Genomic DNA, 22,577 nt, shown 5'->3' on the forward strand with positions numbered 1-22,577 from the left:
GTTAAAAGCTTTATTTGGGCTTTTTTTCTTTATTACTTTTTAAAATCATATTTATTTGTGTATGTCCGTGTGTGCACACTACGTGGGTCCTGGGCATCGAACCTGGGTCATCAGGCTTAGCAGCATGTGCCTTTATCTACTTGTGCCATCCCACTGATCCCAGAAAGGTTTTTTTCTTGGTAACTGACTATAGCAGTCAGAGAATGTCAGTCGTAGGCACACCCTCTCTGGGTAGTGCCACCCTCTGTAAGGGCACAAAATGGCCAGGTCCCTATTTCATGTCATTTAACCTCACCAAGCTATAGTTAACTACTATTAAATTAATTCTGTGTTCTCATAGGGTAACATCTACCTTCTATCTGCTTCCCCAGAGTACCACTGTTAATCCTAAACGTACCTGACAAACACTCAAAATGCACAGCTACTGTAGAGTGTGGGTCACACTGATGAGCATTGGGTAGCATGAGAACCAGACAGCGATGTTAAAGGCTCTCTCAGGGGGTAGAATTCCATACAGTGGGATAGTGAAATGAAGACAGAAGGGAAGGAGAGTAGGAAGGAAGTGGAATCTCTAGAGGTCCTGATTTAGTCCTGGCCAACTGCTCTCCCTGTACTCTGAAGCTACTACCCCTGTCCAACACTTCCATTCCATGGCTTGGACATTTTGCTGCAGGGGCTGTCAAAACCCAAACTCATGTTCTGGCTGTGTGTGTGTCTGCAGTGTCCACACAAGCAGCAGTAGCTAGTCCTGAGCACCCTCCCTGCATCTAGACTGAGTAATTCAACTTGAGATTTCAAGCAAATCGGATGAACACCCATAAACTAGGATGATAAGTACTTCCTGTAGAGAGGAACTAATTAGCAATTATAATAATGAGAGAGCGGTCCAAATGACACCCATGTTTATGTAGTAAATCATTTGAGGTGAGCCACCGATGCCACTTGAGGATTCTCCTTCTGGCTTAATGAGGAAAGAAAGCCACAGGTTTGTCATATGCAGCAAACAGGGCTAAGCAACAAAGACTTGCTAGAGGAGGGGATATCCGAAAAGAGTTATGGCTTTAGGTATGAAATGTGTGGGGGACTCCTGGAAGGGAAGTACCAACCTCAGTGGCCTTCTGGGCACCTGCTCACCCAATGCCTGTGTGGTTTGGCTATCAGACTAGACCCTTGATTCTGCCCTGGGATTTCCACAGTAATATGCTTTTTATTTTTCTAATGATTGTTAGGTTGAAGACTGTCTGGATGCTCCTTCCTCTCTCCCAGAAATTGAGTCACACACCTCTACAGCTGTCTCCAGAGAGCTGAAAAGCAATGGGTGCTGTGACCCTGCAGCTCTCACTGAACTGGGTCATCTCCTCTTTCACTGCTGCAAGCAAAGCCTGCCTACCTCCATACTGCTCAGAGCCAAGATCTGGAGTTATAGCTAGATTTCTGTTATTGTTGAGACAGGGTCTCTCTATGTAGTCCTGGAGCTCACTATAGAAACCAGGATGGCCTGGGACTCATGGAGACATTTTTGCTTCTGCCTCCCAAGTGCTGGGATTTAAGGTTTGTACTACCATGCCCAGCCATAGCTAGACTTTTTCCAGTCCCTTTCTAACTTCTAGTATGTAGACAGGGGTCACATGGTATGGAACTTGCCCTGCTGAAAGCCAATAAAAGCAAGCAACCCTTCTGATTCCTTATAAATAAAGGGTCAGACTCTCCTTTCCAGGGAGTGGCTCAAAGCTCCAATTCTTCTAATCTCAGGGACACCAAGTGGCATTGAAAGCACTTTTTCTTCAGGACCCTATCATGCTACCCATGATGACTATCTCCACTAATGAAGCTGTTCCTGAGACCTGAAGACCTGCTCTCCCACTCCAGGCCAGGATGCTATAACTCTACCGATAAAACTCATATGTAGGGTAAATGTACTCAGTTTCCCTTCTACACCTACAAGACTTGCATACGTAACAATGGTGGCTATTCTTCCCTGTGCCTTAGTAACTCTAGGTGTCCTGATAGACACTAGTTATTATAATTTTAAAGGATTGCATTTTCACAACATTAGGCTCATCATAATGGTTTCTTTACCTCTGGTAGAACTCCCCAAGCCTTTAGCACTAATATTCATAATGAATGCCACAGAGAAATTTGTGCTAGATTCAACCAATTGAATTTATGACTGTACTGGTCAAAAACAGTTGAGCAGTTAGGCATGGAGGCACACCTGTAATTCTAGCACCTGAGAGGCTGATGCAGGAAGGATTGCAAGTTCAAGGGTGGGCTGAGCTACACAGTAAGCCCTGTTTCAAACAAATCAGCAACTGAAACTCAAACAAGAACTCCTAGCCCTTGGCAGTTTCACATGGCCAATCCTGATGTCATTCAGAATTTCCAAACTGGTTTGACTATAGAACTCTTCTGGGGAAAACAGAGAAGTCACGCTGGGCAGTACTGTCTTGGGTACTATGTACAAACACTACCGAGAGCCCAAGTCATGCGTGTAACACCAACCCACATGATGCTCACATTCAGCTAGACACTGGGTTGAGTAGAATTGAAAGATTTCTTAAAAGCAGAAGGGGGTGGGGGGCTGGAGAGATGGCTCAGAGGTTAAGAACACTGGTGGCTCCTCCAGAGGTCCTGAGTTCAATTCCCAGCAACGACATGGTGGCTCACAACCATCTGTTATGAGATCTGGTGCCCTCTTCTGGTGTGCAGATATACATGGAAGCAGAACGTTGTATACATAATAAATAAATAAAATCTTAAAAAAAAAAAGCAGAAGGGGGAATCCCACCAAGCCTCAAGACCGACCAAGTTTCCAAGAAGATCAGTGTCAGGGTTTGGATCTAAGTGTCCTCCGCAGGGACATGTGTATGAACATGTGATCCACAGTTAGTTTTCTGTTTGGGGAGGCCTGAGGCCTGGCTGGGACTCACTGGGGAAGACCTTTAAAAGTTCTCTTCTTCATTTCCTTCAAGGTGTGGACATGCTACACTCTTAACCTCCCACCACCATGGACCAAGCTGTGCCAGCCATCATGCCTTCCATGCCATGATGGAACCATGAGCCAAAAATAAAGGTCTTCTTTAAGTTGCTTCCATCAAGAGCTTTGTCGGAGTGATGTCAAAAGTAACTAATACAAGTAGCCTAATACAGCATTTTCTAACTGGGTAGGAGTGCACAGACATATTACCATATAGGGTTATGACTGCTGCAGCACTAAGCAACAATTCTTTAATTGTACAACTGCTTCCAAGCTTAGTTTTAATAATGCAAACATTCATAGGAAAAGCAGACTATTAAAGGGTTCCACAGTATTAACAACTGTTTAAATTATTTGTAGTTGGCATTAAAAGGAAAGAAACAAAAAGGAAAATAGTCCCAATGATTAATCCATGATGACTTCAGTTTTTTTTTTCCTTTTCAATATTTCCTTAAATGTTGCAATTGTATTTCACAGTGAAGCAAAATTACACATTACATGGGATGGTAAAACACAGGTGCTACGAAGGGGGAAATGGGGAAAATGGGGGAGCGCTTTAAGTGGGGGGGGGAGGGAGGTTAATACAAACAGAGAGGGAAGAAGGAGAAATAAATAATACTAAGGATATTTTTAAAGCCACAGAGACATATTATTTTATAAGCTTGCTTCACACACACACACACACACACACACACACACACACACACACACAGGAGTTATACACATGGGGTGATAATACTCCAACATCACAGACTAACAAAAACCCTAGTGCTAGGCATGAGAAACCTCCCTTTGATTCTTGGTCATGGAAGTCCAAGGGACTCAAAAAAAATATAGTCAGTTTGCATTGCCCTTGATGCCTTCCAGAAAAGAATTGAGGTCCTATCGCTGAAGATACCACATTCTTTGGACACAGGACTTGGAGGAATAGAGCTGGAACTAACCTGGAAGCCTCCTCTCTGAGGATTAGCTCTCATAGCATTAGAAAGTGCTAGGCAAGCTACCAAGGAAGAAAAGCAATCATTAGTCCTACCCAGATTTAAGGCCTATGGATTACAACAGTAGCCTACCCAGCAAGATATCTCCAAGGGTGCAATCATGACACCTTTATCTTGGGAGTAGCCAACAGCTATCTAAATGGACTTATGGCCCACTCAATAGGAAGGAATTCATGTGCAATACTGTAAATCCAACCAACCAATAGTTAAAAGTCATAGATCCTAGAGAAGAGCCTGTTACTTCCATTAGATATAACTTCTAACTGTATTCTAAATATTTATCCTTATACCTACAGATAAATGTAGCTCTATTCATCAAAGAAATAGCGTGTGTGTGTGTGTGTGTGTGTGTGTGTGTGTGTGTGTGTGTATGTGTGTGTGTGTGTGTGTGTGTGTAACAGGTGGAGACTTCTTCAGAGAGCCACAATTGCTCAAAATACAGAAGATAAATTATTCACTCAGTGTTTGAGTCCATACCAAACTATCCTCTGAGACAATCCTATTTCCATCTTTCCAAGTGGGAGAGAAATGTCAAAGAGAAGACTATGTTAAGACCTCCCAGTCTCCTTACTAATCTGGGCAGAGTTGAAAACCTCTGATGGCAAATTTGCCCATGAGATTGGGTTAAGAATACCAATGGTGCTAACAAAGCACACTTTTGGAAGTATTTATGAGTGTGTTTGTAGCGATGATTAACTGAAAGAGGTAAGACTGGCTTTTAATGTGGATGGCATCATCCCATGGGTTGGGCTCTTAGCCTGAATTAAAAAGGAGAAAGCTGGATGAGTACCAGCACTCTTCTCTCCCTACTCACTGGTGTACTGAGATGTGAGCTAGCCCTGGTATGTGTTCTTGCAGTCATGAAGCTACCTGCCATCATGCCTTCCTGACTGTGTTGAGTACCCATGCCTTCCTAACCGATTACCCATAGCTAAGGAAGTCGTTGATTCTAGAGAAGAGCCTATGACTTCCGTTTCCCTAAATCATTCAACATAATTTCTAACTGTAGCCTGAATACCTGTCCTTATACCCACAGATAAGTGCAGCTCTTGCTGCAGTGGACTCTGTTCCCTGGAGCCATGAGCCAGAATTAATCCTTCCTCCATTAAGCTGCTTCTTGTCAAAATCAGGTCGCAAAGATGAGAAAAGTCACTAGTAAAAGACCTAAAAGCAAGTTACCCTTTGAGCAGCTCTCTTCTCTCCTCACCCAGTAGAAACCTACCCACAGAGATTCCAAAACCTACAGGCATCCCAGCACAATGGCTTGTGTGTATGCATTTAAGCTGTGTATGCACATGTTTGTGTAAGATTGTGCACACACATTCATGCTAGTATGCAAGGCTGAAGTTAGTGTTGGGTGTCTTCCTCTATTGTCTTTCACCTGGTTCTTTGAGGCAGTGTATCTCACAGAACCTGGAGCTCGCAGCTTGGACAAGACCAGCTATAGGGACCGTCCCATCTCCACTTCCTCGGTGCTAGGATTACAGGCATGCACAGCCTTGCTTAGCTTTTAATGTGGGTGTTGGGTATCTGAGCTCAGATCCTTGTGCTTGTACAGCACACACTTTTCTCTCCGAGTTACCTTCTCAGCTGCCAAATATCCTTCCTCATGCCTGTAAGTCTTTTCTTTGACACAGCCACACTCTTTACATATGATGGTTAGCTGTCTCTGCAAGGCCTCAAACACTGAATCTTAATCCTTCAAAAGACTGTACATGTATAAGGGGAAGTGACAGCCGAGAGCCTTAGAGACAAATGCACGGTTTCAGCGAGCACTCGTTAGAGTTTTGTGGTTCATTTGGCACCTGGCTGGCATTCGTAAAGCTGTTGCCATGGAAAGCGTCTTCTTATTCGTACTCAGAACACTCACTGCTGCAGCAGTTGTAGGATGCTGGTGGATGAACTCGTCACTGTGCACAGGGTTCCTCTGCCCATGCCTTCAGGCAAAACCTGGCCTGTGGGACAGCCTCAACACAGTAGCTCCACAGGGCTGTTCAGAAAGGCCCAGCTAACTGAAGAAGGCCCTTTCTCCTCAGGCCTCAGTGGGGAATTTCTCCGCATAAAGGTTGTTCTGGAGGCCAGATTTCCCTCTCTCTACCCTGTCCACTCCTAGATGCAACCTAGGTCACATGTGCTAGATCAGCAGTGACTAACAAGCCCATCTCCCAAATTCCTTGTACACTGTCCTTGTGAGGGGACTGACTTAGCAAGCACCAGGCAGAGCGCCTCTACAGGGGAGTCCCACAGAGCTGGCCCCAAAGTGAAGGTGTCTGTGGCAGCAAGGGGACAAGGCTTTTGCTAAATTTCCACAGGCTTACATTAAAGATATTAGATGAAGGTCACCTGGCGTAAAGCCAATAGGAGGATAGCCAGGCTGTCCCATTGACTGTGGCTTCTCTTTAACTGAAAAGACAGTCATCTAGATGTGTTCTGCCTTCAAACAAAAGAATGAGGAGGAGATGGGAAATGGATTCTCTAGACAGGCAGAAGCTAAAATCAAAGACCAGCTTATTGCTTGGAGTAATTCCTCACCCGACTCTCCCTCCACAGGGTTTTCCATCAGGACCTGTCTGGAAATGTCCCAAACTTCAAGGACATTTGACTGAGGCTGATCTGGGGCCTACAGGATGCTCCTTCCCACATCACATAGTGCTTGCTTTAAAAGAATAAATATTTTTCTTGTTTTTTTTTTTTGAGAAAGGGTTCCAGCTGGCATTAAACTCGTGGTAGACCCCTGCTTTGGCCTCTCCAATACTGCGATTATAGGCATGAGCCACCATGCCTAGCCCAGCTTGCTATTTACTTTACTCACCCCACCCCAGCCTCCCACAGTCTAGTACTTTATGAAGGATATGTCAGCCACGGTAAAGAGTGATGGTCCCTGTGCTTGTTACATTCTGCTCCTGAAGCCTGAAGCCTTTTGACAAAGAAAATAATCCATCATCAAACACAGGACAGGAATGATGTGCTGGTCCTTGTGCCAGAGGTGAGTTCCCTGGCTACAGAATGTTAACTGCTATCACAAGTGTAGAGAGGCAGAGACTGGCTCCAAGTTCTGGTGCCTATGTCATGGTGAAGAAGGAAGGGGCAGGAAAGGAGACTGTGTTGTCATGGAAACCAAAGAAGGGGTGTTTCCAGGAGGTCACAGGGCATCTGCATTGAGAGCTGTTGTAAAGGCAAGTGAGAGAAGAAAGAAGCAAGTACTGGACGAGACAATGGGAGGTGACTAGAGGCCCTGACAGATACAATATCTTGGTCCAGTGTGGCTGGAAAATCCAACTGGGGCATCACAAATGAACAGAAAGTGGGAAGTGAGGGTTTAGTAAGTGCTTTATCAAGCTCAACTTGCATAATTCCCACACAGTCTTATAGTATTGGCCCTGAGATGACTCCATGGTCAAGAGCCCAGGCACAAAGAGGACAAGAAGTTCACCCAAGGCCACATAGCAAGAAAGTAGATTGCCTAGGAATGTGTAGGCAGGCCAGCTCCACTCTGTTCAGAACCCCCAGACACCAATCAGTCCAATCCTGGTAGAACAACCTTGCAATATGTTTGCTGAGGAGAGAAATAGCAAGATGGGGTGGGCAGCCAGAGCTGTTATGAGGCTGAAAGATGACAGTTTTTGTCTGTAAGATGGAAACTCCTGATGCCTGGTCTGTGTGCTGATTGGGGAACAGAGGTGCAGGGAAGATGGATGGTGACTAGAGGACGTGTGTATGAGCTGGGAGATGAGACAGTTGGGAGCGTGTGGAAATGACCTTTGATAGTGCCAGGCAAGTCTGCACCCAGATGTCTAGTCTGAGGTCAGAGAAAGGGCATCGGTGAATGTGGCAGCTGGGAAATGAGGTAAAGGAATGCCTGTCTTCGCATTGCCATTTTCTCAGTGAAGGATGAAGTCAGACGATTACCTGAGACCAAGGTGTTGAGAAGGCATGGGTTTGTCAGAGGACTGAAGGGAGACAAGAGATGAGGTTGTGGAACGACCATTCTGGGAGCGGAATGAGAAGAAAACACAACAAGGAATTAGGGCATCTAGATAAAAGGCGCCATTCGATGTCCCCAGGTATTACTGACGCTGTTTCTCAAGTCTTCTTTGCCTTTTATTCCATGATATTTTTCATTTTAAATCTACAGATAAAGAAAGGAAGCTTTTCTCCTGCTACTGTCATGCTGGGACTAGCAGAAATGTGGTGGAAATGGTGTCATTGTAAATCTTCAAGTATGCTAGGCTTGGAATTTCAAAAGGTAAATATAAAGGCAAATAGAACATGGGCTTTTTACCAGTGTGTTTGCCTTCATTCTTACCAAGGCCCATCCATTGCTCTTTTACACATTTGTTAAAGAGGAATGTGGCATTAACATCTCAGTGAAGTTTATGTCCATCTGGATTAAACCTCTGCCCTTTTGCTGGAGCATCACAGGCTCAAGTGGAACTGTTTTTGCATGGCTCTGTGAGCTGGAGTGGGTATCAGAGGCACCCAGAGGGACTATTGAGTGGGGATCACTCTGCCCACTCCAGTTCAGTAGACCTGAGGGGACTAAGAATGTGCTTATCCAACGGCTCCAAAGTGCTGCTGCTCAGGTCATACTTGGAATATTGGGGTGACTGTGGTAAGGTGTGTGGTTTCAAGTCCACCCAGTTCCACATCTCTAGGGGCAGAGTTCCCCTATGTCTCACAGAGCAAGGACTGAAAAGAAGGCATCTCTGATCCAGTGAAATCTGGAACATTCTAGACATATTCTTGGTTCTTTTGGGGATGGTCCCAATCCTCCCTCCACCCAAGTCACGGGTTTTCTCCAGAAAACATAGGGAGGGGACCATTCAGTAACATCAGGGACCCACTGAATGCCAATTCTACAAGATGTAGAAATCTGTCATCAGTGCCGTGGACTCTCCCATCAACCCTAAAGGCTGGGAAGCTATTGACACCCAATTTACTGGTGAAGAATAAGCACAAAGAGATTGAATAGTTAACTTAGGTCACACAGCAAGTGAATGGAGAGACTGACTGGTCCAACTAACTCTGTATTTTTGCATACATCAGGGGTAAACATGAATGAAACTTTGGATGCTCAGATACGAAGATACCTGACACTTGAGTAAAACAGTCTTCTTAGGGTAACACAGCTTTTATCTAAGGCCACTAGCATTATGGGACCTTGAAAATGTCCTTTTCTATGATTCTCTAACTGCACAACCTCGGAGAAGCTACATACTTTATTTTAGCTGTTGTCTGAGGCGGTCTATAGACACAAAGTCCAAGCTCTGAGCGTGCGCTTCTTTTTGCTATGCTTACCATCTGTGATAGTTTGAATGTAATTGACCCCATAATCTCACAGAAAGTGGTACTATTAGGAGGTGTAGCTGTGTTAGAGTGGGTTTGGCCTTGTTGGAAGAAGTGTGTCACTGTGGGAACAGGATTTGAGGTTTGTTGTGCTCAGGATACTACCCAGTGTCTCAATCTGCTTCCTGTTGCCTGAAAGATATAGGACTCTAAGCTACTTTTCCAGCACCATGTCTGCCTGCATGCTGCCATGCTTCCATCATGATAATAACAGCCTGAACCACTGAACTGTTAAGTGAGGCACCCCAATTAAATGTTTTCTTTAGAAGAGTTGCCATGATCATTGGTGTCTCTTCACAGCAATAGAAACCCTAAGATATCATCTAGAGAGCAACTACTGGAACAGTGGGGACCCAGCCAGGAGTCTTCTGTGGTGGCAATCACTGAGGAAGTGAGTTTTTGCCAGCACTGAGTTGGGTTCTGCTATAGTGGCAGGAGATGAAGCAAGTTGGTTAGAAGGAGAACTAACTTTGTAACTAACTAGAAAGCATAAGCTAGGAACCTGTGGGTTCCCAGCATGGGCTTTCGGAGGGGCAGTAATTGTGACTCAGTATTTGCATTTATGCAATGGAGATAATTAGGATAGTGAGGCAGTTAAACTAAGTGACCATGACTGAATGCATGGTCATTGGTCCACAGCCTTAACTGTGCTCTGGTGGGTGTTGCTTTGGTTGTGGCAGCCTGTATAAATGAAAGCCATGGACTTACTATACACTATGGATGGGACAGAGTACAAGCAGTTTAATCTCACAAGGCAACCCTCTTTTTAAAAAGTTACATAAACTATGATAAGTATATACATCTAAAAACAAGGACATTAAAAAAAATGCCTTGACATGTCTACATTACCTTTGTGGAAAAGACAAAGGCCCAGGAAATATAGACTCAGTTCTTTTCACATGACCAAAGATAATAAGACATATAAAATCAGGCATATCCCCTCACTGTACTTGTCTGCTTAAGATAGCTGTAAACATCATCTCATGTTTTTCTTGCTTTAATAGTAAAAAGAATTTGCACTACTTGAGCTCAAACACCTAGAAACCCGCGCATGTCTCCATACATCACATCTTTGGAATATCCTTCGAGCCTTGGAGACTTAGCCTTCCTGGTTGCAGGGTGGGTTGACACTTATTATCAACACTGTATTATCAGAAGGTGTAGATGCTGAGCTGTGCACACAGTGGGGCCTCCCAAACTCACCTGGAAGCCCCTCACCTCAGTGTCTGTCTGCTCAGTGGTGCACTCAGACACGGTTTCCTCAAATCTCATTCTCAAATGAGTCTCCTAGTCACAGACAGGTGTGAAAGGTGTGACCAATTTGACTTTTCTTTTTCTAAAAACAACAACAACAAAACTCTGTGGACAGAGTATTGTTAAAATGGACTGTCTTGGCTCAGTGGATAAGAGCACTTGTTATGAAAACAAAGGACCTGAATTCAAACCTCCAGCACATCCACATAAAAGCAAGGCATCGCCAGATGTGCCCATAATGCAAGAATTGGGGGACAGAGACAGGCGGATCTACCAGGAGCTCCCTGGCCAGCTAGCCTAGCAGGAAAAAAATGAGCCTTGGGCTCAGTAAGAGACTTTCCTATTCTCCATAGAAGGATACTCTCTCAGCCTAGACACACGGGGGAGGGCCTAGGCCCTGCCCCATAGGATGTGATAGACTTTGATGGTCCCCCTCACCCTCCCTGGGGAGCAGAAGGGGGATAAGGGGTTGGTGGGAGGCAGGGGAGGATGGGAGTGAGAGGGAACTGGGATTGATATGTAAAATAAGATCATTTCTAATTTAAATTTTTTTTTAAAAGGAGACTGTCCTAGTTTGCTGTCTATTGCTGTGATAAACCTCTTGACCTAAAGCGACTTGGCAGGCTGTAGTGGGATTATACACTGCAGTTTACAGTTTGCCTTAAAGGGAAGTGTGACAGGAACCTGGAGGCAAGAACTGAAGCAGAACCATCGAGGAACACTGCTTACTGACTTGCTCTTTGTGGCTTGCTCAGTTTGCTTTCTTATACAACTCAGGACCAAATTTGTTCAGGAGTGGCACCTCCCACATAATCATTAATCAAGAAGATGTCCCATAGACTTGCTTTGAGGCAACTTAATAAAGGCAATCCCATAACTGAGATTCCCTCTTCCTGGATGACTCTAGTGTATGTCAAGTTGACAAACAAATACCCTACTTCTAATCATGGATAACCAATGATATCATTTCTCAGCTTTTTGGCTAAGATCCAGTGTAAAAACTAAGATCAAAAGTAATAGAGAAAAATACCCAATGTCCTTTGGTCTCTGCATGCTCATGTGTGTGCATTTGAGTGTACACACACACACACACACACACACACACACACACACACTTGCTCTTTAAAAATCCTCAATGCCATCACTACAAGATCTGTTTCAAGGACAAAAAAAGTCAGCAGCCACAGAGCTGAAGATAGGTTTTTATAGCTAGCCAACCACGTAATGGACAGTATAGAGGAACTTGCATAAAATGAATATAGTAATGGATGGTATTTGTAGAACATTAGGATGTGTCAGGTCCATAATTATTACACAACCTGAGCAGTTGTTTACTGCCATCAGCCCTGGTTTACAGGTAGGGAAACTGACACTTATAGAGGATAAGTGTTCACAATTGTGCATGTTATCAGCCCAGGCAGTCTACAGCCAGAACTCAGACATGCATCTACAGGGATAACTGTTCCGCTCTGCCTGACAAAAATGATCATGTCAGATCCTTAGTGAGGAAAGTAGAAGCATCAGGAACATGTATGTATTCATAAGCAAGTCAGGCTGGGAATATAAAAGAGGCAATTAAGGTACTTAGAAAAAGCCAAAAGGGACTTCAAAGCTAAAGAGACACAGGATCTGGCGGCTGAAAAAAGTGAGAGTCACCGCAGTGGGCAGAAGTGGGGGCAAGCATGTGTTCAGGTGATATACAAGTATTCATGGGAGCCTAGGACCCCGGAGCCTTCAGTCTAATAGGCTCCCAGAGATAAAAGCTGAACTCATCTTTTATTGTCTCTGTGGGGTTTGAAGAGTTAACCTCATCAGCGCTGAGCTCTCTCACCAGGCAAGCTTGTACAGTGCTGCCAAGCATTTTGTCTGATTGTCTAGCTTGAATTTGAGGGGGAAATCGAAGACCAGGACTCAGAGCAAAGCTCTGTGAGTTGCCTTTGTCCAAGCTTCCATCATCTGTTTTAGTCACCTTCATGTGACAAAGAGACACCTATCCTTTTTTCTGCCAAGTAGTTTCCTTCTTTGGATGCCTTTATCAGTCTTATGGTCTTCTATAATTTCAGATAGAGGTTTCATGGGGCCCCAGTCTTTGATGGTCCATGAAAATCTACTCTGCTGATATTTGTGGTCTCTAGGCTCTGATCTTTCTGCCTCTCTGGACATCCAGTCTTTCTCCACTTCCCTTCTCCACCTACCCCTACATGTCAGTCAGTGTTCTTCACCTCTCTGTCTTTGGCCTCTTTGTCCCCTTACGGGCTTTCCTTAGGAGACACCCCCATGTGCATTGTCTGTCTGAGAGCTGTTGACATTTAAACCCTATCCATGCTCCCTCCTAGTTTCTTCCCCATACTTTCTGCTTTTCTTAACATCATCATCTGATGGTCCCAGGGGAATTCTCAAACTCAATATGCACCAAATATAAGGAACTCCTGTGTCACATCCCATCCCGTATCATGTCCCTCTCCGTCGCCACACTCTGCTCCATCCAGAGCCGGGGAACTCATTCCAGGATCTGCCCTTCACCTCCACATACCCTCTTCATGCTTCTTGACTCTATTTCCCTTCCCCAGGTCTCTATTATCTTTTTTTCTTCCTTGTCCTTATTCTGATAGCAACTGCCTCCCATCTGCTCTCATTGCCTCCAGACTTCTGCCTACTTAAGGTAAAAATTCAGATTCCTCTGAATTGAGAATTGAGAATTCTCTGAGAATCTTCGAAGGCCCATCATCACCAATAATCACTCCCTACCTCTCAGTCTGCTAAATAAGGCCTCATGTGACCTGAGACTTGGTATTGCCTCCCTGCCCCATTTCTCAGCACTTCTCAGAATTCACCTTGGGATGGTGTGACAAAGTAGCAAGCAGCTTTCTGTGCTGGCATGAGTTTTAGTTTTCCATCTCCTTCAGCGGAGAGTGTCTTTCCCACTCTTTTTAACTGGGCCCCTACTAAGTCATTTTTTTAAAAGAAGGAACCTAGACATCTGGGCAAGAAAGGGCTCCCATTGGCATCCTGAGCCTATCATCGCATAACACAGGAATGTCGTCTTTGGGGATCTTACTATTATTAGACTATACACTTGGCAGCATCTTGGTCTTCTTTGTCTCAGTGTCTCATGCAGCACCCTACAGAGAATAGATACCCTGATATATTGTTGACTAGAACATAACACCTTCAGAGAAGGGAATCTGACTTCACTATCCTTGGACTCCAAGCAGCACTTGACAAAAGTTTTATGAGTGAATGCTGGTGTGATGGACAGCCATGATGGTAGGAGAGTATGATCACACAGCTCCTCATGTGCCAGACAGTCTATCCCTGGGAGCTACATTCTGAGACAGAGGTTTGAAGGGATTAAACTCTCTGTTAAGGGAGCAATCTTCTAGGACTGCAGAAGATGGTAGGCCCTCCCATGAGCTATGCTGTGCTATTATTAATGAGAGGAACTATTAAGAATAAAGAGGATTATGGCAAAAGGAGGGAATTGGTTGTCATTGAGGGGGATACTGGGTTTTCCAAGTGTCTTCTTTTTGTATCTGGAGGAAAGCTCCTGATCCCACTTTCCACTTAGATGATCAGTACCCCCTTCTCAGGCTGCCACCCTCATGGTTTGTCTCTGTTTTTGCAAATGCAGCATTTGCAAAATGGTGAACAAAGCAACCAGGGACAACAAGAGAAGCCTCTGTTGATCCTAATGGGTCTCTAAACCTTAGAGGGTGGAGGACCCACATTTTGAACACCCACCTCTGGCTGATCAACCAGCAAAACCAGTCAGGCCAGTTGTAATGTATTATTAGAAAGCCCACACGCCAGTCCTTGGAACAACAGGGACACTTGTTTCATGTTGCCCATCCTAGGGACCTAAGCTTGAGTGATGGGGGAGGAGGGTGATGGTGGGAGTAGGATCGAGCATCTCATAGGCTTTCCAGAGTGAGACAGAGTGGGTTTAAAGCTGCCCCACCCCTCATACATATAGCTCCAGGCCTCGAACAAATGACCAGTTTCTCTGTGGTGACAATGAACCTTCACAAGGGGTAGTGAGATTCCAGATGCCACTACAAAGCATGAGTGTAAGGTGGGAGGAGGGGTGCTGTGCTCACAAATGCTCACCCCTGGCAGGGCACTTCCTGAAGACATTCACACAGGCTGGGATGTCTGGATGGAGACGGCTGCCATCTGTTGCCTCTCCAGGGTGCTGAGAAATCCCCAGCACAGTGAGGAGGCGCTGCCCAGACCCCCTCTGCTGATCCTGTGATGTCCCTGTCCCCCTCTTGCTGAACAGGAGTAAGGAGGTATTCTGTTTCATGGGAAAGAATTTTCTAGGCTGTCTGTGGAAAGTGATGCTCACTTGGTCTCTTTTTAGACTTTTCATTGTTAATCAATTTCTTCCTACCTTGCCCTTCTTTTCCTTTCTTTCCTTTTTATTTTTTTTTAAATCTGGAAAAGACACATAAAAATTGGAGGATTGGTCCTTCAAACAACCCTAGAATCAGCTTGCATGTCTTCCTGAAAAGTGTAATGAATTGGGACTGACATTGAAACATCATCTATTTCAAGGAAAGCAAAAGCTTCCATCTCTTTCCAATCAGAAAGGTAAATGATGTCCTGAGGGAAAGGCAACTGGGATATAGCTGAGGAGCAAAAGGTGGCTGATGAGCTTGCTTCTTCTTACTGTATTTTCTTTTCATTTCTGGGGTGTTAGGCAGCAATAAACACCAGGGTCTCCCCTCCAGGTTCTCCTAAGAAAGCAAGGGATCTCACCTTCAAGCCAGGTCTGGGGTAGCAATGTTGGTGTGAGTTGCTGGGTAGCACAGAGAAATTACACCTACAGAAAAGTCAAAGCACATTTGCCTGCATCCTCCTGAGGGCTGCAGAGGGTATCCTGTGTTAAACCTATAACCAGTCCCCGCTGGCCATCCTTTCTTTGCAGCTCGATGCCACTGGGTTTTAGCATGCCTGAACATCTCTATGAAGTCCCCAGCGTGTTACACATAGTTTTCAACCCACAGCTGCCCTAGTAGGGATGATAAAACCTTCCATGATAAACCACCAACCAGGGCCTTCCCTGAGTCTGAGCAGGTGCCTGAGAGGCTGGTGTGCTGTTGAATTTGATTAACCTCTTCTTGACCCATTGCTGGATCAGATAAGGGTGCAAGTGTAGCCCTGGAGCACAGCCCAGAAGTTCTCAGCACCTCCCAAAGACCCCATCCCTGTTTTTAATATGGAGACAGACAGACAGACAGACAGACAGACAGACAGACACACACACACACACACACACACACACACACAGAGAGAGAGAGAGAGAGAGAGAGAGAGAGAGAGAGAGAGAGAGAGAACATTACCTCCAGAAGATGATCTGCCCCAAGGAAGCCATGGTGAGGGAAGAGTTCCTTCCCACAGTGGGGCTGGTGAGTGGAGCTGCATGCGCTGCCCTCCTGGGTGTTGTGACTCACAAGGAATACCTGAGTGCTGGCTTTAAATAGTGCAGGCTGGGAGGGGTGTATGCAGCTGTGGATGGCTCAGGTATGAGGAAACAGCTCCATGAAGCCAAGGCTCAGGGATGCCTTTCCAGCCCCGACCTCGGGGCTTGAATTCAGACAGGTTTTAGCTTCCAACTGTATAAGGGAGAGCTAGCTAAGGGGATCCAAGCTCATGGTTGGTGGGAGGAGTTCCAGGAGGCTGCAGGTGAAATGGAAGTGCCCATTCCTGCTGGTGCTGACCTCAGATGTAGACTGGGTCACCCCATAGAGTCTCTCTCTCATGATTCTGGGTCCAGGCTGGTGTTGGCCTCTGACAGTAGACTGGGTTGTCGTTCTCTGCTAATGCCCCATCCCCCATATAGTCATTGTCACACATCTGATTCATGCTGGGGCACCGCAGAGAGGCTAGGTGAAGAGACAAAAACTCTATTATGTTACTGAAGATCTCTGACAAGGCCCAGCTGTGTAAGCAAATCTCTTCTGGTTTTCTTCTAGTGAGAGAGTGAGGGGCTCTCTCCCCAACCCCTCCCAGCCCCCCATTTCTTGTTGCTGTTCTAAGATTCCAGAGATATTGTGGATACACTGCATGGAAAATTGTTCAAGGTGAGTGGATTAGCATTTCGATTTTTCACTGCAAGGCAGACCCGTCTCCTCTCTCTCTCTCTCTCTCTCTCTCTCTCTCTCTCTCTCTCTCTCTCCCCCCCCCGTGTGTGTGTGTGTGTGTGTGTGTGTGTGTGTGTCCTGTTTCTGAGATGATCTCACACTAGCCCTGGCCTTCTATGGTCATTCTAGATTGGACCAGGGGCTCTTGGAATCATCAAAAAGTAGGTATAAAGAGGAAGGACTGAGAGGCAAGAGGAGAGGACTTAAGAAGAAAAAATGTTTCACTGTGAACTGGTCTTTATGGTGAAGCACAGGCAGATCGATTTCCTGCATGGTTTCAAGATTTACTCCACCTTTCTCTAGCACATCTCTTACAGGGTTGGTGGGTTTAGGAGACGATTCACATGACTTCCTTCTCCCTAAAGTAAACTAAGAGCAATGATCTGGAACCTACGAAGTGTCCATGAAGATGGGTCCTTCTAGGGATTGGGAAGCTGAAGTCACAGGAGGCCATAGTTTCCCTAGATCTATACATTCTAGCCAAGGGCACAGAGCCCTAAAAGAGTTGTCTTGCCTCCTGCTCTCCTCCAGCCACAACATGCCATCACCAAGGGAAAGTCTAAGGAAGGCCCTGGAAGAAAGCAAGCAACCCAGTAGACTTCCTCTGAGAGAGGAAGTCACCAGGGGAGCAGCTTCTGGAAAGAGGCCACAGACCACACAGTGGACATTACCACAATAGGGATGGAAAGGTGAAAAAACATTCTGCCATTTCTGGAGAAGTAAGCTGACCTCACTCCAGTTATGGCTGGGAAACTGGAACAGTAAGCAAAATAAAGAAATGGGGAAGGGATTGGTGTGTGTGTGTGTGTGTGTGTGTGTGTGTGTGTGTGTGTGTGTGTGTGTGTACACAGAGAGAAAGACAGAGAGACAGACAGAAGCTTTGATCCCTCTTCAGCACCTGAGAGACATAGCACTGTCACCCATGTCTCTGCTAATGCCCCAACTCTGCCCAGGTCATCTTCCTTTACTCTCTCATAAGAGATGGGCTTCTCTGTGTTTAAGTTCCCTGCCCATCCTTCACACAGAACGATGTCCCTAGAGTGTCCTCAACGGCTGCTCTGCTTCAGCTGCTCTGTATTTGAATACCCCAACATCCAAATCCTCGGCTCATGCCCCTTGAGTGATGTGCTGGAGGCTCCATGTCTCCTGAGGCCCACCCCATCGCCTCGGCTTGGGGTCTCCTCCATCCTTACAGTCTTCCTCTGCAGAGCTCTTTGACAGGTGGCTCACAACCACCTGTGACTTCAGTTCCAAAGACCTCTTCTGATGTCTGTGGGTTCATGCACACGAGTGGTGCATATACATACACTCTGGTACACATTCACACATGAAATAAAATAAATATGAATTAAAGTTTGGTTTACAAGTGCCATCGTTTCCAGAGGGAGCCCCTAGGGGGCATTTGACCCACTTCTGCAATGATGGTAAAATGCAGTCAGTGAGGCTATCTTCCTCCTGTGCGGTCACCTCTACCTAGCTTTCCAGATTTCCCTTCCCCCTTCTCACTCTGTGGACCAGGCATGCTCCCTGCTTTCTCTCTAGTGCCATACTTTCCCAGGCCACTCAACCTGGCTATAGGTTCATCTCTCTCCCTGGAATCTATCCCTCCCTTTTTCTTGTTTTATACAAATCTGTGGGAAACCTTCCCAACCCACTTCTACCTGGCAGGTTCTGTCTTCCCTGCCCCCACTCGACACTGGTGCTGACTTCTGAGGTTCTGAATTGTGACTGTTGACTTGTCTGTCTCCTCGACCAGTCACACCATAAGAATACAAAAGGTATCTTAACCGTCTTTGTATTTCACACTAACTTGAGGCATGCACAGAACAAACGATCATTAAATATTTGTTGAATAAACACATCTGCTCCTTTCAAAGCCATGGCACTGTTTCCTGTTTCTACATCTGTCTCATTGCTCGTCTGTGAGCTCCTGGAGGATAAAAACCGTCTTTTTCTTTGTCACCAGGGCCTAGCACCAACCCAGACATAAAAAGGACTGGGTAACACTTGATGGATGGGGAACAGGGAGTAGCTTGGGTTGTGATCAATCAAGCACTTCCTGGAGCTGTCTGCTGAGCTGGATTGACACAGTTAGAGGCAGAAGGGAGAACACGCTGCATTGGAAAAGAAGGAGCCAGTTAGGTTTGCGCACAAAAAGGGAAAGCAGAAGTAATTTGTTTTTTGAAATAAAATCAGTTTCCTTTTTATTGATCTTAGGGAAAGAAAATGACAGAGACAAATTTGATGCACATGGAATAAAAAAAAAAAAAGTCCTCTCATGAATTTTTAAGGTGATTTACACAGCTGGGCTTCAGACTTCTCACTGTGTATCATATGTCTTCCTGTGCACCAGGCTAAATGCCTCCTGAAATGGTGAATCCTGGTCATGACAGGAAGAGCATCCACAACTGTGTGAGGCTTCTATACTTCTCAACAAAAGACCCTGAGCTCACATGGTCCTTACCACAAATAACCCTGGGGAGGAGTTTTACAACTGGGGGAGACTAAGCCTCAGAGATGAGAGAGCTGCTCAAAGCCAACCAATTTGAGTTTCCCTAGGTCTTATTGCTGATGTGTATACATGAGATCATACTAACAAAAGTGACACAGATTTCAAAGTCCCTGAAGCTGCATCCTAAGACCAAATTTCAGCTCATCTACAAACTTTACCTTTCACAGAGTCAAGGTATTGCCTAACATTTTTCAGAAAGACTGGCAAGGATTTGCCTACCAAGGACCCTAGGAACATGCTTTCCTAGTGGTGCCTTTGAGCAATCCAGGCCTGCACTGATGCCCAGCCTCTGTGACATTAGCAGACATGACACAGGTAGAGTACATAAGCATTTGGGATGTCATTTCTGGCCGTTAGCACTCTTCTGCTGCTGTGTGAAAAGGGGGAAGTGTGATCGGCCGTTCCAGCTGAGACCCCTGGAACAACAGCCCCTGCTGACCCGACAGCTGATTTCAGCCACACAGATAACCACCCAGCTTGACCTGGATTACATAAAGGTGAACAAATAAAGGGCTGTGGTCTCAAGGTACCACATCTGGGGGTGGTTTGTTACTTGAACAATAGGCAATACACACTGTTCTTTCACCTGGCGCTGCTCCACGTTTCTCTTCGAAGTTTTCTGGTGCTACTTCCTGTGTCATTTCACCATTGCCAGGACACAGTAAGTCAACGCTAACATCTGTAGCAAAAAAAAAAAAAAAAAAAAAAAAAAAAAAAAAATGAAAAAAAATGCCTCTAAATGGAACCATCTCAATACAATATCACATATGCATGCCCATATACAGCCATGCTATGCATGTCTCGGGGTTTAAAAAAAAAGTTACTAAATCTGAATGCAGGAAAGCAATACAGAGGTTCCATGTTAGTTATTGTTTTGTGACAAACAGCTGAGAAAACCTGTAAAACAGGAAAGCTCTATCTTGGCTCATGTCTTTATGGTTCCAGTCCTAGATTGGCTGTCTCCGCTGCTTTCACCCTGAGTCAATGTGCCATATCATGGCTTTCAGATGTGGTGGCACAGAGAGGCTGGCCTCATGGCAGCCAGGAAGGAGAAGACAGTAATACCAAGGCATGGTAGACCCTTCCCAGGCATGCCTAGTGACTCTACTTCCTCCAGGCAGGCCATTCCCCTATAGTCTACTCTCTGAAATCACCTATGAATTAAGCCCTCAGTGAAGTTAGAGGCATCAGCAAGCTTCCAACACACAAACCTTCAGGAGGACTCTAATACATGAACCCTCAGCAGCCCAAAGCAAAAGCTATACCTTTTAAGACATTTTTCAGGCACTCTTCCATATATCAGTATAATTCAAGGCCGGTTCTAAAAATAATACCTTGTGGTTAGTAGGGTGTGGTAGTTCAAATGAGAAATGTTCCTCCACAGGCTTGGGTGTTTGAATAGTAGGCTCTCTGCTTGTTTGGGGAGGCTTAGGTAGTACAATCTTGCTGGTGGCAGTACATCACTGGGGACAGGCAGTGAGATTACACAGCCACACCCTACTTCCAGTTTGTTCTCTCTGCTTTGTTGCCTGCATTTAAAGCGGGGTGCTTTCAGCTTCCTGCATCTGCCACCGTGCCTGGACCATGCCTCTCCACCACACTGGACTCTTATCCCTCTGGAACTGGAAGCTCAAGTAAACGCTTTGTTCTATAGATTGCCTTGGTCACGATGTTTTATCACAGACTAGGACACAATGCTCCATTATTTTAAGACCGTTTGCTAGAGGAGACTTTTAAAATGTATTTTTGCCTCCCCCCTTTAAACTTTCTTTCTATTTATTCTTTGTGTCTTTCACATCATGCCTGCCAATCTCACCCACCCCCTAAATAAAACAAAATAAATTTAAGAGAAAAAAAAGGGGGGGAAGGATGAAGTGGAAAATCTCCTCATGGAAGCCTCAATGTGATTTAGTGAGCCCTGCAGTAACCCCTTTATCCATACATTTTTACACGCAGAAGTTCATTGCAAAGAATCATTGGTATGCTTCAAGGCGCCTGGGTCTCTGCTACACCACTGACACTGGGCCCTCACTGGGACTCTTTCTCGGCATCCTGTGGCTGCCCTGTATCATGGAGATCCTGCAGCCCTGGGTCCACAGGACCACCCCCCCCAACCCCACCCCTTTGCTCCAGCAAATCACAGATGGGGTGGATGTTGGAGTGGGCCAATACAGAACCCTGGTTCTGGGTCTGGATAGTTACAGGGTTGGTCAGCCCAGCAGCTCTCCCCCGTCTTCACCACCAGGGTGAGCTCTCCAGCATTGCCCTAGCTAGTTCACCCCTTGCAGCAAGGGCCAGTTCTCTGGCTTTCACATCCTCAGGGTTGTATCTCCCACATTACACCTTCCGGGCTAGCTCTACTGTGTTGCCCTGGCAAGGTGTAGGGCCACTGTCTCAAGTGCTGCAGGTGATGAGGGGCAGGTCCAGCTCTCCCGCTCTTATGACCCCAGGGCCAGCTCTTCCACCTGCCTCATGCATTGATGGGTGGGGGGTAGGGGCGGGAGGATGGAGGGAGGTGGGGGTGAAGAGAGTTGGGGGTGGGGATCTCTCCCTCACCCATGTGGCCACATGACAGATGAGTAATGGGGACAGCCCTACCATGCACACAGCATCAGGGCTGGCTCACCCACACCTCTGTCAACAGGGTCAGCTCTACTGTAATGCCCAGGCAAGGGACAGGGTCCACTTTCTCAAGTACTGCAGCTGGTAAGTGGGTTTGGGTGGTGGGTGTAACAGCTCTGTTGCCCACCACAGGTGGCAGGGTCAAGGGGGGAACATCTTTCCCTCGCCCTCAACACCACACAGCAGACAAGGGGGATGTGGCCAGCTATCCCACTCTTATACCCCAGGGCTATCTCACCTGCACCCCTGTCAACAGGGCCGGCTTTTTAAAATATACTTTTACATATAGTTGATGCTTAGTAATTAATTGTACCTATCTTTGTGGAGGATAGAGTATTAAATATACATGTGTGTGGTTTTAATTGGTCAAACCAGGGTCACTGGCATATCCATCACCTCAGTCACATGTCCTTGCTTTGTGCTGAGGAAGATTCAATAATCTCTACGAGCTATTTTGAAACACACCAGTGATCATTGTGAAACTATGCTCAGCAGAGCTAGCAGGACGACCTTGTAACCTTATTGCTGCAAGCCTCAAAGGGTTCAGTAAGGGTTGCCGCTATTTAGTCAATATGAAGGAGCTGGCCTGGAAATACAGCCCAGTGATAGAGCACTTGCCTAGCATGCACAAGGTCCTGGCTTCAAGCCACAGTCCTGGAAAAACCAGGGAGCTATCACTTTATCTGATGGGAGCTGTGTCTGAGGCAAATGCCATGCCTTCTCTC

General features: G+C 45.8%; 2 long non-coding RNA genes across 2 annotated transcripts in view; both read left to right on the forward strand.

The window, feature by feature from the left end:
- The first annotated feature begins 1,561 nt into the window (after positions 1-1,561).
- LOC103159898 lies at positions 1,562-3,098 on the forward strand. The gene is made up of 2 exons (XR_004772136.1): positions 1,562-1,910; positions 2,973-3,098. It is a non-coding gene; the product is annotated as an uncharacterized LOC103159898 (long non-coding RNA).
- Positions 3,099-6,415: 3,317 nt separating this feature from the next.
- LOC118239584 overlaps positions 6,416-22,577 on the forward strand; it is a 41,520-nt gene continuing 25,358 nt past the window's right edge. Inside the window, exons 1-3 of the long non-coding RNA XR_004772135.1 lie at positions 6,416-6,961; positions 8,111-8,221; positions 16,551-16,658. This is a non-coding gene — a long non-coding RNA (uncharacterized LOC118239584). The remainder of the gene's footprint in view (positions 6,962-8,110; positions 8,222-16,550; positions 16,659-22,577) is intronic.

Source organism: Cricetulus griseus, assembly GCF_003668045.3.
Source record: "Cricetulus griseus strain 17A/GY chromosome 1 unlocalized genomic scaffold, alternate assembly CriGri-PICRH-1.0 chr1_0, whole genome shotgun sequence".
Taxonomy (NCBI): domain Eukaryota; kingdom Metazoa; phylum Chordata; class Mammalia; order Rodentia; family Cricetidae; genus Cricetulus; species Cricetulus griseus.